Genomic DNA, 20,000 nt, shown 5'->3' with positions numbered 1-20,000 from the left:
ACAGGAAATAAATGTAATTCAGATAGAGCAGCATAATGCAAATATTGTGGCTTGGTGTTGATTTTTATTTTAAAGGTCTTTGCTGATGTGAGGATAACTGATGGGAACAGATCTTGAAACCTGAGCTAATGTGTCCTGATCCATGCCACTGTGATCTAGGCAGGGACATAAGTGATGTTCTCACCCCTGTACTTTCAACTTAGCGCAGCATATTTAAAGCACTGAGTATTATTCTTCATTTGGTAATTGCAGGGCATTAATGTGTATGTAATTTCAATAATTTAACTTGAATTGGATGACTTCTACTGTTTGATTAGTTTAGCTTTTAGAAGTGTATGTGATTATGACCTGAAAGGCAGATTAATAGCTGGATTATGGTCTTATAGATCATACAATTCATTATATTCACACTGATCAATACCTGGCACCCATTACTACAATGCCAGTATATATGTTTCATTCATTCAGATAGATCTATATTTTTGTTTCTTGCTTTCCAATGCATATCATGAGCAAAAGGCTTTCTAGGGTCTCTAAACTACAGCTCTTTTTATTTCACTGGTGTAAGAGGATTCAGCATTTCTGAAATCGGACATTTATAAGCTGTAGTTATAAAGTCTATATTCCAAGGCTCAGAAGAAGCCATTACTTGCTAAAAGGTTTTCAAACTCCTGTTGACTATTGATACCAAACTATTCTTCAAATATATATGAAGGGATGACAGTGCAGATGTTTATTTTCAGGTAACAATTTGAGCAGCAAGGACTCAAACAAGTTGAAAGTAAGGCTCTTGCTGGGTCAAAGAATTTCTTTCATGTAGACAGAACACCAACAGGGCACACAAAGGAAATAATTAACTGCCTGGGCTCCTGAGCAAAGTCCTGATGCTAGGATGCAGCTGGGAGGTGAGGCAGAGACCTGAAGAGATGATCCATAAACACATGGTTGGCCTTGACTACCAGAAGTATGTCTAACCTCATTTGGGACTGTGAACTTGAAAAAATATCATTAAACAGGAATTTGAATCATTATTATGGACATGTGAGCATATATCTGTGTATACATATCAGTATAAAATAATTTGCTCACATCCAGTAACTATAGGCTAGGCTGGAAGACCAGTTGTTCAGAATTAATAAATGATAGAAAAAAAATCTGGATAGGAAAAGAAATACAAAATTGTGAGAGCCATATCCCTGTCAGTTGCCTTGACTTACTTGCACAATTCCACACACCTGTGCAGCATTGAACAGTGGGTGAATATATCAGACAGGATGGAGTCCCAGCCCCAGAGAGATTACATTTGTAACAGTCGAACAGTCTGACACAGAACAAGCACATAGAGAGGGTTATAGCTTTTTTGTTCTCACACAGGTGGCTGCATCACCACCTGTACTCTGCTGAATTACTGTTCTATGATCATAATTTTGGTTAGAATTGAAAACACATTGTTGTAAAAATCTCTCACTTTTAAATAGAACAAGGTATTTTTCAAAAATAATGTTAACCTTAGAGGTGCCAAATAAGCTGAATTTCAGGAGACTTCCCTTAAGATTCTCTTTTCTCTGCATGAGTTTTAAACTTGACCTCAAAGAGCTTTTTAAAAGAGAGAAGGGCTACATTATGTTTAAATTTTCTGGAATCTGGATTTTACTAATCCTGACTGCAGACATCAAAGGGCAAGGATATTTTAGATTCCCTAAAGACCTCATTTAATTGTGTATCTATAAGGTATAGAGGTTTTTTGTTATTGTGGTGTTTTGTTGTTTTTTCTTTTCATCCAAGAACTTTTCCTTTCTGGTATTTGGAAAAAAAAATATAAAAAATAGGAGCATTCTACACACTGAAAAATACAGCATTAGGAATCAAAGAATCCTTTCAGCTTCCATAAGAAAAAAAACTATGAAAGTGTTTCCTGAGCTGACTTGAGGTTTCTACAACACAGCTGAAGACAGCTGGTGTGTTACAAGGAACTCTCCACCCGTCCACAGCTCTTTCAGTGAGCATCCGTCTTCCTTAAGCAACAGCTTCTTTTGAATACCTCAACTTTTTCTCAAACCTTTTCAAGTGGACAGCTTGAAAATCTGAACACATCCTTGCAATCTGGACAGTATTTCTCACACAGGAAAATGGAAATACCTAAAGATTCTGGCACAGAATCCATTAGTTCAAAGAGAAATTCTGCTACCTCTTTTAGCAAGGTAAAGTTAAAAAATGGTCTAATTTATATGAAAAGCTTCTTATCCTACTGACTTTTATGAGTGGGACAAAGAGATTGATTCATTTATTAATGATTTACTTTTGGGACAACTCTCTGTTGCTTCTCCCGTGAGACAATTTAAACATTCAACTCTAGGTATTTGATATCATCTAAGCAGACAAAACATATTTCTGAGGAGCCATAATTCTTTTTGTTTTGCGTGTTGTACAGAATAGATAACTCACAAGAGAAAAATACTTATAGAGCCATTGATGAATGACAACTATTTTGTTAAATGAGTGAAGTATCTTCCAATTCTCAGTATATTTAAAAATATGCATAAGGAAATACCTCACTGAACTCCTAGAGTATATTTACCAACTTGCTAAAGTTACCAAATACTGCAAAACTCTTTCAGGTAGAGACACCTGTGGAAAATCACAGGGGTTTTAGTGACAGTTTCAAGACATGGTCATGAGACTCTGCTACTGAAGCTAGAGAATTTATGTTGTGATGGCTCCTGTTAGAGTAACTGTATCTAAAGCTCAGAAAGTCTGCAGAATTAATCTTGATGATTATCCAGTCTTCAGAACAATGGCTTTTGGATTAGACTTCAGATACATTCCTGTGCAATTTGATTTTTGGGTTTTGGGGTTTTTTTCCTATTAATTGGATTTTTTTTACCCTTTTTGAATTTTGCAAAATAATGCTATAATGCTATATAAAATAGATATTACAAAGTAATACTGGACTAATCCTATGCAAATAATCATCATAATAATAGCAATAACAACAACAGCAACAATAATATACAATAGCAACTTGAAATACTAAAAGATGCTTTATTTTGTAACATTCCTCAGTAATACAGTGAGAATTTGTTAGCTTTTTTCCCCCCAAGATTTGCCTAAAATCAGAAGAAAAAACTGTAAATAAGAGAGAAAAGACCGATTAATTTTGACCTTAGAAAAAACACTGATTTGAACAAACACTCAAGCCAATCCTTTATTTTTTCAAAGTGCTTTCTTCACCTTTAATCAAACATATTCACTTTTGAAGAAGTCACAATTAAAGGGGTGTTCCAGCAGTAAAGTAGTCCTTGTACATTTTCAGACACCTCCTGGTTTATGTCAGAAATGAATGGTTAGTTTGCAGCTTCATAAATTAGTTACATTGAACAATTTCCATCCCTGCAACTTCTACTGTGAGGAATGCAGTGACAGATAGATTCTGTGCTGTGTTTGCCTATGAGATGATTTTCTTGAAGTCTCATAATGAGTTGTATTTGGCAGGATTAATGAGTATTATAATGGCAAATGGATGTTTGCAGCTCAGTTGTGTTCCATCACATAGTAACATGGGGTTTCTGGTCCCTTGGAGGCCATAATTGGTGGCATTAATGCAGTTTTTAATTATGCTTCTTGAAAAAATGAATTGAAACCAAAACAAAAGCTAAATGATCATCTCTCTGTAGTGCTGTGTGGTGTAAACACAGGACCATTGCTGCCTCTGATATCCATGGTTTGAATTAGGCTGATGGGAGAGGAAATGTGCAGGATATTTGGCTGAAACTTGGTTTGGAAATATTTGTATTTTTACATTGTTAAATAACTTTTTAATTATAAGATGCAGGGGGTATTTTTCCCCAGAGAGACTATTCAAAATAGCATGCTGTATGCTCAACTGCTTGCATAGTAGATTTTATTATTCCAACTGTAGCTCTGTAGCTGCAGTGAGTGTCTTTAGGTCTTCATTTATTTAATAAGAGAGGATGCGATTCCTCCACACTTTCCCAGAATGCCCACAAATGAAAGCATTTTGATTAATGCTGAGTCAGAGCCTATAAACATGTCTCTTGTGATAGACTGGAGTTGTCTGCATGCTCTGGGGACCAACACTTTTCTGGGTGCAGTAGGTCAACAACTTCCACAAGCAAGAATCCCACCACCAAGGACACACCTGTCTATGTAAGAGTGAAAAAAAATCTAAAAAAGAAAAGAAATTAAAAAAAATATATTATTTAGGATATTATATCAGAAAATAATAAAATGTAAAGGTTATTTAACAAGCATACTTCATTTAAAAAGAAAGCAAAATTGCAGTTTCTATATTGCCACTGCCAGGGTATCTGGTGGTTCTTGCAAAAGCAGCATTGGGCTGTTTCATTCTCATGGAACTATGGATAAATCAAAAGATAAAGCAGAAAAGCTTAATTAAATGGCTAATTTAATAGTTACAGGGGATTTATTTAATAGTCTATTTGCTATCCTGTCGTGCTGTTTAACATTTTCCTCCTGCCTGCCACAGTGTTATAGAAGAGATGATGTAACTGGAGTTGCCATTTTTTACATCATACGTTAAACTGCAGTTAACTCCTGATCCAGGGATTTCTTATTAGTGTCAGCCTTGGTGGAAGCAACTCACTTGTCACCTTGGCTGTTTTTAATCAAATCCATAATATATCAATTCAGATATATGTATTATTTGTGTGGGTCTCTATCACCACATATTGTTCTGAAGTCACTTGCATCACAGAATCACAAAATCAGAGAACTGCCAGAGTTGGAAGGGACCTCTAGATGCAGATTTGCTGACTTGTGCTTCTGGTATGTCACTGCTGTATTTCCACACTTTCCAACACAGTGTGGATTCCCCTGAACCCCTCTGCCTTTTGGAATGGTGTCCTTGGCAGCAAATGTAAACGCAGTAGATGAAGCTTACCTTTTTTTTTTTTCTGGTAAAACAAGGCCACAATTCTTTAAAATGATGGTCGCAGCAAGGTAACAGCCGCTTGATTTCATTGATTGCCAAAAATGTCTGAATCCTGAAGAATGTCTTCTCATGTAGGTTTCACACCTTCTTTCTCCAGAGGACTACATAGAAGTGGATGATCCTTGCTGATTTTCTTGGATTGCTGCATAGAGCACAATTTTTATGTTGTGTGACATTTTGAGGGGAAAACACATTTCTGTGTTTTCTCTTCCCCTTATATACCTCTTCTCCTTTTCCTGTTGTGGATGGAACGATTGGACAATGAAGGCTGGTACCTGCTGCCCGAGCTTTCAACAAAAAATGTGCCCTACAGACAGCAGAACTGACGGGTAGGAACACTGCAACTTTACTGATAATGAAGAAATGGTATTTGCACTGGTTCATGAGCTGAAAAAATGCAGGTGCATGAACTTAAGCCAGCCACTCTTCCTTTTCTTTCAAGTTGCTAAATCAAAATAACTTGATGTAGAATATCCTATGCTTAATCACAAATATTGCTTTAACTATAAGCTATTTAATATTCATAAGGGAGTAAAGCATAAAAAGCTGTACAGACCTTTGGCACTATCTGTAATAAACCCTGCCTCCACCTTCAAGAGTCTGCAGTCTAAAAGATTCCTTTGAATCCTGGCCCAAAAGGACAAAAGCAAACAGGTGCCTCTTTGAATACAATCCTCTGGTTCAAATGCATGTAGCCTTTTCTCAGAGGTCTTCTAAACCCTAGTTCTGCTTGCTATCCCAAAAGAATATTTTCACTGTTGTTATTGCCAGGGTGGACCTAATAAGCCATACCAGCTGCATAAGTCACCACAAAAATGCTCTCAGCTTCTCTTTCCTGGATGTGTTAACTCCCTGTACAAAAATAAGGTAGCAGAAGAAACTCACTCTCCTTTTACAGTTAATGATACTGTAAAATGCTGAAAGAAGATAAGGTGTCCTGGGTTATAAAAGTGATCAATAGTAAGCAATCAGGAGGCCAAAGCTCTTAATGTTTATTTTACAGGGTAAGAAGTTATAGGGAATGCTAGCTAGTTGGATAAAAGCACAGTCTAGCTGTCAGGGTGTTATGCAGCAGTTAATTCATCCTAGAACTGGATTAACTTTGAAAATGAAAAAGTTGCCTCTGTAGTCATGGAGGATGGTTTGTAGGCCCCCATAAATCAGGCAGAAAGCTGCTGAGGGTGGAGAGGCTTATGTATATGAAGTCTCAACCTCATGAGGCTTGTATCTGCTTATCAGAAAGAGAAAAAAAAATCTAAAGCTGAATAAGTCAGCTACATGCAGAAACAAAATATATGATCTTATGCACTGCTGATAACCAGAATCTCTGGGAAAGAAGAAGTGTTCAATATACAGAAAAAATATATACCAAAATGAAAAATATTATCTGACATTGGAAAGGGGACTGCAGCAGGATTTCTTCTAAGCATAATGCAACTTCAGGTCTTTGGCAAAACCACCTCACTTTAATTATCAATGCCCTAGTCAGTCTGTTCAGTCTCTGCTTTTCTTTGCATAATGGAGTAAAATCTCTGCACTTCTTTTCTTGGTGAGTTGATTCCATTGTGTATATTTGAGCAAAATCAACTGCACATTTTTTACAGTGGGCTGGATCTGTGTGGTCGTTACTCTCTCATCAGGAAATAAATCTCACATAATATCAGTAGACCAGGCTACAGTACAACCAGTCGCCTCACATTTGCATTAACATTGCTTGTTTATTTTATCCAATACCTTTCACACATTTAGCATAGTTTAAAGTCTATGTCAGCCATATTATAACATTTTCCCTCTACACAAGTACCACAGATATAAATCCTTTATACACTTGCTCTGAACTCACTTAAAAACACCCATTGAAAATGTCCATTTAAATGATGGTAATGATAGTGGAGTCTAATATGCAGGAAGATTTTCTTATCTTATTTTGAGAGTATTTTATTAATAACATATTGATATAGAAGATAAGAACATTTTACCTCCATAAATTTGTGTGTGCTATTTGTTCTTCTCACTGCACAAACACATTTAGGATGCCACTCAGTAGTACTGATTGAATATTTATTTAAACAAATATCAGTATTACCCAACTAGCTGGAAAATCCATGAGTTTCGTTTTGATAGCAGAGCATTTCTCAAAAATTTATGTGTGCATGCAAATGTTGGTGCTTTGGATATAGGCTAAAGTATTTGCTTTATATGTATTATTTTGTTTGAATACAAGAAAGCTAGTTTGATTTGTATGTTTCCCCCTTATAGAATTGTTCCAAGGCTCTGTCAGAGATCACGTAGAGTAATTTTTCCCATCAATCTTTGCTGTGCAGCCATGCACGAATGCAGTAGGAAAAAGGGGGCAGAAATCAAATCACTTAATTGCAGCATTTTTCATCTACATCTTTTGTTTTATGGTGGTAAAGGCCCCGAAGTAGCCTACCATGATTCATGGCTGTCACTGCTGCCGTTAGCAGTTCAATCTTTCATTCTAGGCATTTTGGTACTGAAAGTACCTACACAATTACTTTGATGAATATGACTTGTTTGTTTTTTCCCCATTTTTAGCAGAGAGCGGTTGTGCTTAATACAGACATTTAAATAAGATAGCATTCATGCCTACTGCATCTGCACTGTTTCCAAAGTTGTGTATCCAGTTTATGAATATGAGCATTTTGCCAAATGAATTTAAGTTTGCTAAACTTTCTGATTTTATTAACCCTTCCTATTATTATGTTTATATAATTGAAAAATAATTAATGCTCGTTCTGTACAAAAAGAAAACAACACCTCAGCTCTGGCATTATGAAAACATCCTTTAAACCCTAGTATTTTAATTTTATAGGGAAGGTGGCATGAAAAAGGCAGTGAAATAGGGCACATTTTGTTGGTTATAAACAAAAGGTGTTTGTCTTTTGTGGTTTGTACATGTATTGTACAAAGCCACTAGTAATGTATACATATTACAAGAAACCTCAGTGGTGACATCAAATATTCTGAGCTATCCAAAAGAACAAGGATTTCAGAGAAGTGTTATATTTTTAACTATGCATTATAAGCACAAGGTACACCTTCTTCTGAGATAGGAGGGAGGCATTCTTCTTGGGCTTTATTATTGCATTATAAATCAAATTCCCAGCATAATTTTTAGCATGGAAATCCACTGAGAAGATGGACGCCCATATTTTTAGTATAGATGAAAATACTTTTTGGTGTGGAAACAATCATTTGTATGGATCCTCAAACAAAAGAAGTCTTAGATTCATCAAAAATGAAAATTTCAGTTCATTAGTAGTAGCCCTGTGCCCTCTTTATATTTGGAACTTGGGGTTCTATTTTATTGTTATTCCTATTAATTTCCTTTAAAAAAATATTTTCTTACGATGACCAGGACAAAGACATTCATGCCTAATAACCTCAGTCAGCTGGCAGGCAGGGGATGTCTACATTTTACAGTGGTAATAGTGGTACTCATCAGCATGGTGCTGCAACCATATGAAGTTCTCTTTTTAGAAGGCCAAGGTGAGGACCAGACTCAAAAGTATCTTAAATTTAAATTAAAGACTTAAATGTAAAGAATTCTCATTGTGTAATCAAAAGCATAAACCATAAATGTAAATCGGTTAAATAAAACTAAGAAAGGGAATTAAAGAAAATTTATCTTATTTTAACCAGGATCTACAAGCTGCTGTACAGTCTGCCAGCCCCAGCCCTGTAGGGTGAAAATACAGTGAGGCAGAGGTGCACTGAAGTTTCTTCTTTCAAGATGACTTTCAAAAAGGGTTATTCAGTTTCATCAAGACTGTTACACAGGCTTAATTACACAAGGATGAGTGGATTACTAGTGGAATTACAGCCACAGTAAAACTGACCAACAGCACAAAGGCTCATGGGAGCAACTAAAATATTTACCACTGAGGATGTAAATGATGTTTATGATTTTCTGCTGAAATAGCAGGGGATGGAAGTGGCAGGTGAGGGCAAATCTCTGAGAATCACAATTTTGGGGCATGCAGGAAATAACAAGTTAGAAAGATATTCACCTCAGACTACTTTCTTATGTCACTAAGATAAAATACACACAGTGAATTACAGCCATGGCAAAATACTGAAAGGAGTCCATCAAAGTCATTGTAATGTGGTTAGTGTTTGCCTTCCCGTGGCTATTTGGTTCACAGGCTGTTGCTGGACTAGAAGAAGAAGCAGCACACCACTGTGTGTACACTCCCAGCAAAGTGTCAGGGTAAATGAGTGTAAAATTACATGAGATAAAAGGAGGAAAGATAATTAATTTTGTATTCCCTTTATTAAGCAGAACTATTAAGTAGAACATTGCACAGTATTTATGTGGTACAAAATAAGACAACAACACAATCCTGTTCCTCCAGAGTCTTGCAAAATGTACAGCTCTTCCATAAAAGCAGTCTTCTTGAAACCTTGGTGGTATCCAGAGTGCAGGAATTATTTGCCACTGGTGGGTCTGCTGGGGTAGCAGTTCAGAACTGAAGTCAATGCAGGGCTTCTCAGGCAGAAACACTTGCCTTCACAGATCATAGCTTAAGCCACTGTCAGGAAAAGATGACATTCTTTCATTGGATCCTTCAACCAGGGCACAAAACTCAGAATCCCATTGCTGAGGGTAAAGTGTCAACAGTTTAGTCCCACTTGGACTAGTTCTGAGTTGGTTAAAATTATTGCTTACAATTCTTATGGTATGATGGAGACATTTCATAAATCCTCACATATATTAGGTGTTTTATTCTTATTATGATTTTTTATTTCATGACTGGACTCCACCCCAGACAGGAGCATGGTGAAGTCTAACTTATTCTGGGGAAAAATACCCACAAAACCCCCCAAAAAACAAACTAAAAACCAACAAACTTAAATGACTAGAGTCTCTGCAAGAGCCTCAGAAGTCTTTAAGTTTCTTATGGTGAGAGAGGCACATAGTAAGTTTTTCCATATGATTTAGGGAGATAAAGTCTGTTACTTTCAATTGGAATTAGGAACATAGAATGATTTTGACAGTCCAACTCAATATCTCTCTCCTGATGTAACTTTAAAAATACATCCTGCCATAGATGTCTCTTTAAAAATATGTTATTTTGAAAAGAACACAGTAACTTCAAAAATATAATTTTCATGTTTTTGCAATACTGTATGTGCAGCCAAATATTAAAATAACACATGACAATCCAAATGTATGGGCAGAACTATGTAAATAAGTCCATGCTGATTTATCATGTTTGCATTTCTGAGAGCAGAAGAATTTTCTCTTGTAAGTGTCTGTAATGTTAAAAGCTGATCACTTCAGCACAAGTTATTTTAAATTGGCTTTAAAGAAAACTCTTAAACATAGAAATGGTACAAAAAAAAAAATGGAAACATTTGTTACACACTGGAACAGGTTGCCCAGGGAAGTTGTGGATGCTTCATCCCTGGAAGTGCTCAAGGACAGTTTGGATGGGGCTTTAAGCAACCTGGTCTAGCGGGAAGTGTCCCTACCCATGCATGGGGGTTGGAACTAGATGATCTTTAAGGTCCCTTCCAACTCAAACCATTCTATGATTCTATGGTTTGCTTGAGTAATACCTCCAATTATTACTTTCAGCATGTATCTTCCCAGCTTCAGGCAAGCAAGGACATGTTAGTCATATCATTTTCTAGATTTTTCTTGAACTCCATGGGCTGATCATTGCATGCAATAACAAAGCTCCGAGCACCTTGGAAGTGAGAGCAGTCACAGAACGAAAGCACTGGCAAGTTTGGTGAATGACAAAGCACACAGGGTGATTGGAAGTGAAGATAAAGTCAGGTAAACACTTTTTCATGGGGGGAAACAAAGAGTGGTCTAGCCTAGAGGGGAACTTGTAATATAGCTGCAACTCTCTGCAACACCATGTTCTTATAGCCAAGTGAATTCAGACAAGGTACAGAAGCAGTGAAGAACCTCCAATAGCTGTGACTCGGGTGCCCAGCTGCCCTCCAGAAATTAACTAGTCTGACCTTAGCTGTTACTTCCTCATACCCAGCCTGGCTCTGCCTCCTTTTCTTTGAGGTGGAGCAGGCAAGTTGGAGGGACCAGAGGAGCTACATTTCAATTGCTCATTTCTGACTGTCACCAGGTGTGTGTTGCACCTCCCATTCATCTGCAAGGGAGTAGGTCTTTTTGTGTTTTGGGTCCTTCTGTTGTTATGAGACAGGGAAAGGGGTTCAGGCTGTTTTCAGCCATGGATGAGTACAGTAATACGACACTAAGGTATTAATAAATAAAGTGTTTAAATTCCATGATTTAGTGATAGCTGGGTAACTATCCACTGAGAGCAACACATTTGGTGAAATAACACAGAAAGGCTTAGGACTGCAGTAAACTCACATTGTACTCAATACAAGAGTAAGTCAAAGCATGTGGGTTGCTTTGTGAAGCAGATGGATAAAAATGTGGTTAAGAGAGGAAGATGATTTGGATGTTGGAGAGAGGGCTGGCAGGCTGCCTATGTTAGTAATGCTAAGGAGTGCTGGAACACTTGATAATTTCAGAGCAAGTTAGTTTGCCACAGCTTACAACCTGCTCAGAGCTGGGGAAAGAGCTTGTTCTGCCTTCTCATCAGTATGTGATATGGAATAATCACAGTGGTTACCTAACAGTGATGAAAGGCTTCAGCAGCAAAGGGTAAGAGACTGCAAATCTGATTGAATGTGGGCATTTCAGGTTTGGAAATATGTGCTACCTACTAAAATGAGCTATCGACTAATTCTGAAAGAAATGTTATATGGGCTTAATGTTCATCTTCATCCACACTATAATGAGAGGGATTAGACTGGCTTCCATATGTGGAATATTTATTTCAGCAATACAGGAAAATGTATTTCCCTAATATTTTTTTCTGCATGCACAAGGCCTTAAATTTCACAGATGTGATTAATGTTTTAATTTGCTGTTCTAGTTGGATACAAGTTTACCATACAATATAAATTACTTACAAAGAAATTTGCTTATATGGTGTTTAATTCATATGCTGTTTAGCCACCATGTGTGGTATAGCTTTGCCTTCTCTATGGGACCAAGCAGTTGTGCACTTGATTTGCAAAATATAAAACAGTCAGGTTACACAAAGCATTTCTTAACAACCTAAACCAGAGCATTTATGAAGCAAACATGTACCATAATTAGTGTTTATTTTAGCATGAGTTGGTAAACAGGATATTAATTGCAAATTGTGAATTGGATTCCTGACACAAATCATTCTCATTAGCCAATACTTAAAATATATTTATATTGCCTATTATGTCCATTTTTTTATATCTCATATGCACAGCAAAGAAGGACAATAAAGTATGTCCCTCAAATTATGTGAATCAACACAGTTGTTACATTAATTGTTTCAGCGTCTCTGGAATATGCATCCAGCCACTGCCTGTGATAATAACAAAAAATTCAGAGAAAAATGCTGTCCCAATATGTGTTTTATTTACTTTTCAGCGAAGAGCTGAAAACACCAGATCTCTGGGATGGTATGAACTGCCATGTTCTCTCACATCTACATGTGTGGTGATGATAAAGTCCAGGACTATTCTCAGGGCAGCTAAGGCATTTGGACTCTGCAAGCCCAGGCAGAAGAACTATGAAAAGCATATGGATTGAGAACAGTGACTTAAGGACTGCATCATTCAGTGGTTTTCATATGCCCAATATTTGACTAGCACTGGTTGTTCTGGCTGTGAATAAAATTTCTGCCTAGGGGATCCAAAAGTTTTTGTTGATGGGCTTGTGCCTTCAGAAAGTATATAGAGAGATGAGTTATGTGGAGAAGTTTCTGCAAGAAGGACCCTTATTTGAAACTTTATTTTTTAATTTTAACATAGGTTTTCTAACCAATTTTCATGCCAAGTAAGTGTAGCAGTCATTAACTTCTAGGTATGGGAGATGAAATGGAAAACTCCCTAACTTGAAGTGTTGCAGGTATTTCTAACCTCCTTCATAAAAAGGGAAGGACAAAATATCACAGTGTTTCGGCCTGAATGTCATTTTCATTAAAATCCAGATGGGTCTTGCTACTGATTTCAGCAGACAGAGGATGTATAGATTTATTAGGATTCTCACACCTAGGAGAGTTCCCCTGTAATCTTGCATTAGGAGGATGGATGGACCAAAGTCAAAGCACATCCCTTCATCAGAGAGAAATGATGGCCTGACAGCTGTGCAAATGGAGACAACGAACTCTGTTTACACTCACAATAACTTTCTAGAGTCTAAAATCTGAAATACTAGAGGTTCTCACCTAAATATCAGGAAAGATACTTTAGGTACCTAGTTTAAGTGGTAGAAGCAAAAACTTCCCCCTTGGCGACCCACAGAAAGTGCCCTGGCTCTGGTAGACCACATGATGACCCTCCAGCTTTCTCCATTCTCTCCTTTCAGTGTATGAACACCAACAAGTTCATCTGTGCTATAGCCAATGTAACTTGGTTTTATCTACTCATCATGTGTACAGCCACTATGTGTAGAGAGTAATTAATAAAATAAATATAGTTACAGAAAATACAAGATAGAAAACCTTTTGCTTATGTAACTGCGTTAGTAGGAAAGTGGAACTTGATTTCAAGCCTTGTCCTGTGTAACACAAGATAAATACAGTATTCAGCATTTTTGTCCATTTCATTAAGCACTGCTCATTTCAATATAAGCCTTATTAGCTAATTAAACTATTTAATTAGTTATACTTGAGTAGCATTAAATTGCAATCACTTGCATCTGTTTTAATAGAGGACATATTTTATATGTGTCCACAAATGCTGGCACAAATATCACTCCAGCTCACATCCAGTGTCACTGGACAGCCTCTCTGAACAGTTTGGCAAGTAATCCTACTTCAGTTAAAACAGCTGCATGCTAATAATCAAATTGCAGAAACATCATGTGAATAATGATATTAAAGACTAAGTTAATAGAAGAGATATGGGCTAATGACAGGACTTGGGTTTAGGGATATGCATTTTTATACACTGCAATTCATCTCTCCTCAAACTCTGGCTTCCTTGTTCCCTCAGCCTCCACATCCAGACTCTTATTTGGCCTGATGTCATGTGAAACAACTTAATTTGACAAGGAGGAAGGACATTCACCAATCTGCCTTAGTGTACCTTGGGCATGAGGTTAATTCCATTCCTGGAATCGTGGAATTGTCGGAGTTGGACAAGACCTCTAAGAGATCACCTAGTCCAAAACCCCCACTAAAGCAGGATCATAGTATCCCAGATGTGGCCCCAGCAGGGTAGGGTGAGAGGGGGAGAATGACCTCTCTTGACCTACTGACCACACACTTCCTTATGCAATCCAGGATTCCGTTGGCCTTCTTCACATTTAAGTGCTCTTTTGTTATCTTAAAAAGGGCAGAGGGGGATATCAAAATACACCCACCCTGAAGAGAGAAGCATTGAGGCCCCAGTCTAGTTGCAAACAATAAAGGTCATTGAAGAACCTTAATGGTAACCCACCTGGCCTCCAGCTGCCAGCCTGAAGGGCACTGTGCATCGGAGACTCTTACACATTCAGTAAGAAATACCTGTTTATTATTTCCAACCTACATACATGCACAAAGATTTTCAGTTTCATACCTTACATGTTTCCAGAATCTTCAAATCAGGTTGATATCAAGTTTATTCAGGCTTTTGGAATTTTGGCCATATCAATCTCTTTACTGAGGACATAGTTGTCCAAATGTTCCTTTAGTTCTGTCTTCTGGTTTATATTTATTCCACTACTGACTCCAAGGTCAGTTTTAAAACTGTAGAAATTTAGGGTGTTTTTAGTTTGTCCATAAATATTGGACAAGGTGATGTTTCAGGTTTTTTTATCAGTGGCAGAATGGGACAACAGAGTCAAACTCAATCAGGTCCCTCCCTCCTCACCCTTCCAAGAAGGAAACAGAAACGAATATATCGAGCACACAAGAAAGTAAGAGGCATAAGAAATGCAGGCAACCAAGTGTCTGAACATTAGTTCTCCCAGTCTCTAGGGAGTGAACTAGTGCTAGATGTGTCCCCTTTCAGAGATAAAGGGAGAACTGCAAATTGTCATATGCTTTGTATCTTTTGAAAGTTTGTAATACAACATTTCTTGAGATTAGCAGGGATTTTAGCTGAAGGATGCAGGGGCAATCATCACAGCTCCTTCTTGTCTGTGCATCTTGTATGTGCTACTCCCACCAACTAGCCCTTCATGGGGAGGGAAGCACTCTCCTATGCTTTTTCAGAAGGCTTTGAAATCACAGAATTTGAAATAACTAAAACATCCTACATGCTTCAATTGGCACTATCTAAAAGTAATATATCTAGATAGGTTTTACCTTCAGCATCCTATTTCTGTAAACCAAAATTTTCTTGGCTACACATTGCAAATTTTTAGAAGAGCCTGTGTTTTGGCAACAACCCACCATACAGTGACAGGACCAGAAGGAATGGTTTTGAACTGAAAGAGAGTAGATTTAGATTGGACATTAGAAAGAAATTTTTTATGATGAGGGTAGTGAGGCACTGGAACAGGTTACCCACAGAAGCTGTGAATATGGCATCATTAGCAGTGTTTAAGGTCAGGTTGGATGGGGCCTTGAGCAACTTGATCTAGTTGAAGATGTCCATGCCTATGGCAGGGAGGTTGGACTGGATGGTCTTTGAAGGTCCTTTCCAACTCAAAGTGTTTTTTGATTCTACTATTCTATAACAATGAGATAGATTCTATGTTCAATGAGAACAAATGCATATCCAGAGAGTTAAATGGAAGAACCAAAGTACTAGAAACCTGTGTCATTAATTGTCCTCCCTCTGATGATCCAATTTTGGGAATCCAAGAGCTACATAGTCGTCTTAGTCTGAGGGGGAGTAGGAGTTTATTTGTACAATGAACTATTAATTTACCTTCTAGACCTAATCCATCTCATGTTGCATCAATTGAGGTTTGTTTGCCGGTTGTGATTGCTCTCTGGTTATGGGAAGAATGTGGGCAGAATAAGTTTGGATTTTCAGATGTACCAAATGCACATTCCCAGCAGCTTTCAGGTCCTGGATGGGCTGGGTAACTTTAGTAACTGTCTAAGGCAACTAATGTCTAGGGGAAAAGTTATTTAAGCAATTTCTGAAAGGGGTACTTCTAAAAATTGGAGATTATAGACAGATTTAGTGCAATATATGTGCCCTATCTTTCAAAAGAAGAATTAAAAAGGAAAATATTGCTACATCCTTCAAAATCAAATTGCAAGTCAATGATATAAAGGAGGATTCATGCTTCTTGTGTTACAGCAGGTATATTTACTAGAGATTATCTTGCACTACAGGTTTCAGAAAGTCTGAGAAGCTTTGGGAAGGCAGTTGTGTTCTGTTAAACACCCTCCATTATGAAAAATACAGTATATGGAAAACCAGGCATACGTTTAAAAAATAAATAAATAAATAAATCCTCCCAGACCCATATCCTAGAGACTAATAGACTGTACAGTAGGTCGAGAGCAAAATACAATCAGAAGACTGATGCTGACAGCTAGAAGGAGTGAAGTATTTTGAGGTGTTAAAAAATGGTGAAACTCTTCTCTGAGAAACCAATTACAAAGGTAAAGGTGGAGAAGGGGCACTCATACATCAGTTAATTTTGTTTCCTCCAAGGTTCCACTAAAATAACAGGTATAACCGACTTCAGTAAATATGCTGGAGTAAATTATCTTCATTCCCACTTCATGATCATGCACTCTTTTTTTTCCTGAATTTTGTTTTATGTTTCTACATCATAGCAGTTAGACAGGTAAAGGGGCAAGTAGAGAGCAGCAGAATCCTAAGCACTGTCTGAAAAATCACAGTTCATTTTTGCAAGTCTAATTTGCAAACACATTGTACTGAATTGTCAGCACAGAAGTGACAGAAGTACTGTTGTATTAAATGTTACAAGAATATGAGGATTTTAGAATGCATGAACATCTTCTTTCATAAATGAAATCATTTAAGTTGGAAAAAGAAATGTAGACAGTTATACAGGTACATATGAAATACCATCTAACCGTATAAATGCTATCCTAAGTATTTTAACTATGCAAAAATGTGATACATGTTGCAATGTATTTCTGGTATTTTGTCTTCCTTACCCGTTTAGTTACATCAGGAAATGTTAAAAATGTCTTCTTGTTGGTTTGGATACAATGTATTTAAGTCATCAAAATAACCCACCCAAACTGTGATGAGCTGTTAATCTCAGAAGTAGACTTGCTTATTAAAGGGTATGAACTTCTGTGCAAAAGTGTTTGTGAGAAGCACATAACACTGGAAGATCTTTTCCCTATCTCAAGGAATTGAAAAAGATGCTTTGTGTTTGTTAATTTCAATAGTCTTTGCTTTGCAAGAACTTGGAAATCCAATATATAGGAGTGCCATTAATACATAAATATGCTAAATATATGGAAGCAAAAGGTGGATAAGGCAGAATTAATATGACTTGTATATGAATTTTTCATGAGGAGCAAATATTATGAAATTCACTCCTTTTCATAAAATCCATTACTATATCCAAATTTGTTGTGATTCATCCATATTTTCTACAAGGCTGGTGTAACAAAAATCACTTCCTTAAACACATAGATTTATGTTATCTAAAGAAAAATGCTATATCTACAATAGAATAAGAAAACAATCACAACAAACACAAATTAGCGATGAACATAAAATCTCCCTTTTCTCATCTTTTCTCCTTGTTCTGTGTTTCTCCTTCCATGATAATCAATACAGTGTATAGGTTAATACAGTGCTGGAACTGGCTTTGTAAGAAAAAAAATAAGCTCTAACATAATCAGGTGAACTGAAGAAATGAAGTAGTATGCAAAAAGAACTGTGCACACCTATAGTATACTTTGCCATCTCTGTACTTCAACTATGCTCTAGACCTCTCGTGTATTTAAGCCACTGATCACTGGTCAGGCACTAATCTGGAGTGACCTAAGTGTAAAATGCTGGAGGGGCATCTACTGATAATCTAACTTGGAAATTCAGACATCAGTATGTCGTGGAAGATAATATGGCCCTCTTTAGCACCATGGGGTCAGTAGTGATCTAATGTGACATCTCCATATTACAAGGCAATTCTATTTTGGAAGTATCACTGTTTAAAAGACAAAATTAAGTGCTTCATTATAATGATCACATTTGATCTTCTAGAAGAATTGAGGGGCAAATATGTTTAATTACTAACATTTGAAACAAAGTATTTGTTTCCCTTCTTTCTAAGTGGATTTGATCTAGAAAACCAGTTATACCCAAGAGATCACCCTGCTTTGATTGATGTGTCCTTTTATATAGCAGGTAATCCTCCCAATCAGGAGGACCCATTGTGATTTTTATGATCTACAGTATAATGAAGCAAAGCAGAATAGTACACAGGCAACACACAAACAGCGGTCTCTAAGCATTACTTCCCCCCCGCCTAAATAAGTGCTGGAAAAAGACCTTTTATTTCAGTAACTGTGTCTCTATGAAAGCTACAATCTTATTGAGTACTCATGGTTTTAGGGAAGAGGGAAATATCACTGCTTACTGCCTGCCAGTGCTAAATATTCCAGAAGCTTATTAATTTCATGTGTGTTCTAGTAACCCTTGTTTTGTTGTGGGTTTTTATTTATTTATTTATTTATACATACATTTAAAAATAGCAAGAGGTCTGCATATGTCTTTCCTGGAATAATGTTGCTTGGTGGAATCATTACTCCTGGAGGATTGTGGTAACATTACAGAGATAACATAGTTCAATACTTTCCCAGGAATAGAAATAAAAACAGGAATTCTGAAAAGCAAATTTGTGTGATGATGTGTCATTGCATTACACTCCATTATCAATTATTTTGAATAAGATTCCAGATAATTTATCCAATATGTAGTGTTAAATACTTTTATCTACTCCAGGGAAGGTTAAAAGCAATGAACAATGAGGGAATCTAAATGTTATTATAATAAAAGTCATATTGAATTAATACAATGCCAAATAAACCCAAAACATTCAGGCAAGGTTGCAGCTGGGATGTATATGTTTATGTTTGCATGTAGTACTCAAGAGTTCTGATTCCAAAGATAAGGATGCAGTAAGTGCATACTTTATATAACATGCTAGAAGATTAATAATTTTTATATCATAGAATGGTTCAGGTCGGAAGGGACCTTAAAGATCATCAAGATTCAACCTCCCTGCTATGAGCAGGGACACCTCACACTAGACCAGGTGTTGCAAGTCAGTACTGGGGGGCTGGCCTTGAACATCTCCAGGGAGGGGGCACAAACAACCTCCCTGGGCAACCTGTTCCAGTGCCTTCCTGCCCTCACGGTGAAGAATTTCTTCCTGATGTCCAACCTAAATCTACTCTATTGAATTTTAAACCATTACCTCTTGTCCTATCACTACCCTCCTTCGTGAAAAGCCCCTCCCCAGCTTTTCTGTAGCTCCTTCAGGCACTGGAAGGCCACTGGGAGGTCTCCCTGGAGCCTTCTCTTCTCCAGGCTGGAAAAAAAAAATCATAAATTTCAGGACATAGGATTATTTCAAGTGCTTTGCCTAGGTGGCCAAAGGTCTGATCCTGCAATGACCTTCACCCTCTATGCTGGTGTCTCTGATGTATGGACACAAAGCAAGCACAGGGACTTCTGGAAGGACCAAACCTCAGTGACTGTGAGAGCTCCTGTTGTGTGTGCAGGTGCAGTTAACTTTTCTCATGGACTCTAAAAAGTACATGCAGAGAACATGCATCTATAAGATGGGATTTACATCTCACTTTCCTCCCACATCTTTCCAGAGCTTTTTTGATTGTATTTTGAGTGCATTGGCAAAATTTGTCTCTGGAGTGGGCAAGTGAAATTGGTCCTGCAACCAAACCAGATCTGTAAGGCAGCTCTTGTGCTTCCAGCCTTTAAGGTGAAGGTCCAGTCAACTGGGAACAAGGTAAATGACACCTTAAAGGCATTTTGAACTGGTGGGGGAGGGGAGGAGTGGAGGACAAGCAGAATCCCTGTT

Source organism: Chaetura pelagica, unplaced genomic scaffold (assembly GCF_000747805.2).
Source record: "Chaetura pelagica isolate M959 unplaced genomic scaffold, ChaPel_1.0 scaffold399, whole genome shotgun sequence".
Lineage (NCBI taxonomy): Eukaryota > Metazoa > Chordata > Aves > Apodiformes > Apodidae > Chaetura > Chaetura pelagica.
The sequence above is the reverse complement of the archived record's forward strand: the minus strand, read 5'-3'. Positions refer to the sequence as shown.